The 5,595-nt window shown below is 48.5% G+C and overlaps 1 protein-coding gene and 1 long non-coding RNA gene across 2 annotated transcripts in view; one reads left to right on the top strand and one right to left on the bottom strand.

Annotated features, from left to right (window-relative positions):
- Nucleotides 1-1,304, bottom strand: part of SMAD5 (SMAD family member 5) — a 47,681-nt gene extending 46,377 nt beyond the window's left edge. Inside the window, exon 1 of the mRNA XM_040444538.1 lies at nt 1,175-1,304. The gene's annotated coding sequence lies outside the window, so the exon portion shown is untranslated. The remainder of the gene's footprint in view (nt 1-1,174) is intronic.
- A 76-nt stretch (nt 1,305-1,380) lies between these two features.
- On the top strand, nt 1,381-5,212 carry LOC121010739 (uncharacterized). Its single transcript, XR_005781351.1, has 2 exons — nt 1,381-1,887; nt 4,748-5,212. It is a non-coding gene; the product is annotated as an uncharacterized LOC121010739 (long non-coding RNA).
- The last annotated feature ends 383 nt before the right edge of the window (nt 5,213-5,595 follow it).

Below are 5,595 nucleotides of genomic sequence, written 5' to 3'. Positions count from 1 at the left end.
TCCCCCCTCCCCGCCCCCCCCCCCCCACCACCCCAACAACTCTAGACCTCCAGCTGGTCAGGAAACAATGTCTCTGCAATCAAGATAGCGATCTGGCCCAGGGTGTTCAGGCATTCCTCACCTCCAGGCTGGCCTACAGCTCCATTCTCCAATGCCATCAAAACCAGAATTGGAACATTTTGTTAGGAATCGGGCAAACGTCCAAATACCCGGACTATCCTCGCCCCAGTTCTTTTTTGCAACCAAAATCTGTTTTGGCTACTGAGCATGCTCCGACTTAAGACAGGCGCCACATGGGAGTTTTCAAAGCTTAGGCTCCAAACTCCACGTAATAACAGCAGCTGAAAGGGGAAGAGAGGAAAACGGGCGGGGGAGGAGGAGAGCCCGGAATATGAATTTGAGTACTGATATTAAAGTGAAAGACCGGGCAGAGGCTGAATGTGCAAACAGGCACGGCTTGGCGTTCTCCTTGCAGCAATGCAGAAGTTAACACGAAGGGGAAGGAATCTTTTTGCAATGGTGAAAACTGGCACGGCAACGGGCAGAAACCAGGTCTCACTACCAGCTGAGTGCAGTAGCAGGTCACAAGTGCCCAGAGTGTAATTCCCACCGATAAGCGTGGATCCTTATCTTTGAAACACAAAGCGACGGCGGCACGGATTCATCAAGCCATTGGACAGCTTTGCAGTGTAGCAAGCAGACCGGACGGCTCGACCGAGCACGGCGATCCTACCAGGGGTGTGACTGAGGGTGGTGCTTAGATGAGGTAGAACAAACCGCTCCTCTGGACACAAGCAGCGCCGGGATTCCCCCCCCCGCCCCCCCCGCCGCTCCTCCTCCGCCTCGAGGGTGTCCCGAGCGCCTCCCTCCACAGTCCGGGCGGCTACGGCGGCGCAGGAACAAGGCCAGCCACGGGACGCCCCCGGCCACTGCACGGCCTCCGCAGCGGGACGGGCCGCCCCATCCCCGGCCGCCCGAACCTCTGCAGGCCGGGAGTCGGCCTACCTCTCCCGCCCCGCAGGCCCGGGCGGTTTCCGTTCCGCCCGCGGCCCAGCGCCCCCACCTCGGCCGGAGTCCAGCCACTCGGGCCTGAGGGCGAGCTGCGTCGCGGAAGAAGCTGCAGCCCCCGGCCCGGCTCGCCCGCTCGCCCGCCCTGGGCCCCACACTCACTCACCCGCCGGCTGGACGCACTCCCCCGGCGCCGTCGCTGCGCTTTCCCTCAGTGCAACTTTATTAGCAGCTCGGCCGCGAGACACGCGCACGGCGCCCGCTCGCCCAGGACCCGGATGAGGGAGGGAAGGAGCCGGGGAGGACGCCGCTGGGGTCTGCGCATGCGCGTCAGGGGTCGAGTGACCGCTGCGGTGCCCGAGGGAAGGAAGCCTCCGCGCCTGGCTCCGCGCGGCCAAGTCCAGCTTCCGATCCGCCGGAGGCTCTTGCGGCAGTGGCCAGCCCCCGAGTGGGAGTCGGTCAGCTCCCACCGCCACAACGGCCACTAGTAGTCTCCACTCACCAAAGCAGCCCAGAAGAGAACAAAATAAAACTATTGCCCTCGATAGGGACAATTGCGGATTTTCTCAACTGCAAAAACTGTTAAAAAAAAAAAAATCTTCCGACACAAGTTTGCTGCTTTCATTGATTTTTAAAGTAACTATATAAATCTAGGTGAAGAGAGTCCACTTAGATCTTTCTATGAAAACTAGCTTCAAAACAAACTTGAGAACAGTTTCTTACTCAAGGCAGCCCTGAATCACCTCCCATTTGGAAATCTTGGAGCCTCTACTTTCCCAACCCCTGTTGAGTGCCTGAACTTGGAGCTCCCCAAAGTAGGACGGTCCATGTTGGGAGATCAACCCCAGTAGTTCGGGATACACACGCCCTTCTGGACAGGTGAGGCCAGTGAGGTGCACAGAAGTCACCAGTAGGCTGGCATCTCTCCAATCCGCCTCCTGGGACAAGAATCTAAGTCTCTTTCTTAGTCATTGGGGCTCTTCTCATTGTTCTTTCCCTCAAAAGTCCCCAAAGCGGCAGCATTTACCAGACTATGATGATGGCACTACCTAGGGCACCCATGTGGAAGAGTACTAGTGAAGAAAGACTTTTAAATGTTCTTATTTTAAGAGGTCAATACTGGTTTTCCAATACTCCACCATAGGTTTACTTTTTAAAGAAATTAATCTAAGTAAAAATCAAAATTGGAGTCCTTTCCAAATCCTCTCCCTCATAGCCTAATCCAATCCATCATGAAATCTTATTGACTCTACCTTCAAAATACATGCCAAATCTGACCATTTCTCACTGCCTCTATTATCACCTCTGTGGCCTGAGCCAGCAGCATCTCACACAAATGAGCAGCTGCTATTTTGCTCAGGGCCCCAGCAGTTTGTTTCCACGGTGAGAAGACAAAGTAAATGTTGCCGAAGTCTCTGCATGAGGGGTGGCCAATCTCGAATGGGACAGAGGCCTGGTGAGGAAGTGTAGTGGGCCAGGGTGGGGACCCAGAGAGTGCCTGTTCTGATCAAAGGGACAGCTGCTGTTCCACTCCAGCCGACCACCACTGTAGGGAAACAGAATAAGGGCCAGTGTTGGCAGATCGTCGGATTTTTCAAAAACAGTTGGAAATCTGGATTTTAATGCAAAAAAAAAAAATCTCTGTTATCTAAAAGCTTAGCCACTTCTCTCACTCTTTCTCACTTTTTCTCCCTTTCTTAGACACGCTGGAGGCCAATTCTCTCCAAGCCAAGCAAAACAAATCCATGGTCCTGATTTAGTCCTATTGACCATTGGTTTGCAGTCTCGGGTCTACATCTTAAACCTCTTTACTACACCATAAATTTTGTGAAAGTAACGTCTGTGTACTTTAACTCTTTGTCACACTCACTGATTATTTGTTGGCAATTCAGAAGTTTCCAGCCCTTGGAAGGCACATATTTCTGGAGACTGCATGGGTTTACAACTCCCAGAAGTGCCTATAACCCTGCCTTGGAGGGTGCCTTTTTTTCCCCTCAGAACTGATGTTTGCAGAGTGTTTTGTTGAACATTGTAAGACATAACAATTTGGTTTAAACATTTTGTACACTAGAGCCATTCCTCACTTCAAACAGCTAGTAAAATCCTCCCCCAAGCTGTTGGCCATCTTACAGTCACTGCACATTATATAAGGAACAATTTGTGATTGCAGGATTCCTTTTAATGCTCACATTTGTAATCTTAAAGCCAACAGTTGTGTTTCCTGAACCATGTACACACCTACTGATCACAGCAACCAGACTCCAACCTCTCCACGTTGCTATGTGAGCTCAGCTTAGGTCTGAAGTGGGAAGAGATGATACCATAGAAGAAGGAATGGATGGGGCGCCTGGGTGGCTCAGTCGGTTAAGTGTCCGACTTCAGCTCAGGTCACGATCTCGCGGTCTGCGAGTTTGAGCCCCGCGTCAGGCTCTGGGCTGATGGCTCAGAGCCTAGAGCCTGCTTCCAATTCTGTGCCTCCCTCTCTCTCTGCCCCTCCCCTGTTCATGCTCTGTCTCTCTCTGTCTCAAAAATAAATAAATGTTAAAAAAAAAAATTAAAAAAAAAAAAGAAGGAATGGAAACTTGAACGGCACAAAAATGCCTCCCAAAGGACTGAGAAATTACCTAGGCTCAAAGGGTATAGAAAATCAGACAGATCGCTAAATATCTAGATAGTTGAAAAGATTATCAAACGGGGAATGAACAGGCACACCAGAGCCATAGGAATGGAATAAGGAAGTTCCTGTTTTTAACTATCAAATGGATTCTAAAAACAAATGTAGAATGGGATGATCTGAACAAATAGACGTAGTCTCAATGGGGCATCACGATAGATAAACTGATTTAGCATTCCCCCACGAGAGCAGATAAAAGCAGCTTCAAACTTCAATCTTACTATACTTGCAGAGAAAGCTATTTGTGGATAATTTAGGCCAGTGCTTCTCAACCAGAGGCGACTGTCCCATCCCAGGGGAATATTTGACAATATTTGAAAACAACCATGACTGTCACATACAGGAGGGTGGTGCTAATGGCATCTACAGGGTAGAGGCCAGGGAAGCTGCTGATTTCTCTGCGATATACAGGACAGCCTCCTTCTACCAAGAGTTATCCCGTCCAAAATGTCACTACGTACAAAAAGGTTTTGTGTGTTATTTTTTTTAATGTTTTAAAGTTGATTTATTTATTTACTTTGAGAGAGAAAGAGAGAGCACACGAGTTAGGTAGAGTCAGAGAGAGAGAGAGAGACAGAGGGAGAGAGAATTCCAAGCAGTCTCCACTCTATCAGCACAGAGCCTGACAGGGGCTTCAACTCACAAACCGTGAGACGATGACCTAAGCCAAGAGTCTGATGCATAACCGACTAAGCTACCCAGGCGCAGCTGTATGTATTGTTTTAAGCCCCAGATAGGTTTTCTTTAATTGGGGTTGATGGGGAGAAAATGGGCCCTTTGCTTGAATTTTTCTAATAAATAAATAAAAATAATTGCTTTAATTATTCATTAGGTGAAAAGAATCAACCAGAATGTTTAGTTCATGACCTACTCCCACCTTGAATTTTCCAGAACCAAAAAGGAAGTAATTTTCAGGAAATAGGGGACCACATATGGAACATGAAGAACTGGAATCATTAATTCAGTGTTTCCCTATTTTTAATTTTTAACTGAAGGGTAATTGAGGCAAAATGATTTTGGTGCCAGTATCCTTAATAAATATGTCATTTCCATGCTTTGCTACAGCTCAGAAGATTCTCCCTAAATGCCCAACGCACACCCACTAGAATTGGAAGAACGTGATGGTGTTTCGAGGAGTCACCCGGCATAAAAGGATCAGTGAGTGACCACAGAGATGAAAAGGGTCCCACCTCATAGCCACCTCCGAGACACTCACTTCCTCTGACAGTCATGGCAAGTGGACCTCAGAGGAAGAAATGCCTGAGTTTGAGTGACTCCTCTGGACAGTGTCCTGGAAATGATAAAGCTTCCTCTCCAAGTTCTGTATGTTCTTCAACGGACAGACTAGCCCCACCCCCAAGCCTTCATACTGGAAACGGTGCAGGAGGCAGAGCTAAGTGGAGAAAAGTGCCGAGAAGCATGAGATCTCGAAGAAAACAGTGTGCAAAACTCCGAGAGAGAAAAAAATCATCACACAAAGTTTCCCAAATAAACTTCATGTTACAGAGCTAAGGTTCTGTGTGAACCAGAGAATACACTAAAGTGTTTTTATTCAACATTTGAAAGGATTTTTTCCAGGGGTGCCAGGGTGGCTCAGTCAGTTAAGCAACTAGCTCTTGATTTCGGCTCAGGTCATGATCCACAGTCTTGAGATCAAGCCCCACATCTGTCTCTGTGTTGAGAAGGGATCCTGCTTGAAATTCTCTCTCTCTCTCTCTCTCTCTCTCTCTCTCTCTCTCTCTCTCTCTCTGTGTGTGTGTGTGTGTGTGTGTGTGTGTGTGTCCCTCCCGTTTGTGCTCGTGCTCTTTCTCTCGCTCTCAAAATAAATCAATATTTTTTAAAAAGGACTTTTTTCCAGTAAAACTTGAGTGTCCTGTGGTGAAATGATCCCTTAATAGTCCACAGACCCTTTA

This window comes from Herpailurus yagouaroundi, unplaced genomic scaffold (assembly GCF_014898765.1).
Source record: "Herpailurus yagouaroundi ecotype Mexico unplaced genomic scaffold, PumYag 192, whole genome shotgun sequence".
Taxonomy (NCBI): Eukaryota; Metazoa; Chordata; class Mammalia; order Carnivora; family Felidae; genus Herpailurus; species Herpailurus yagouaroundi.
This window is presented reverse-complemented; position numbering and strand designations above follow the sequence as displayed.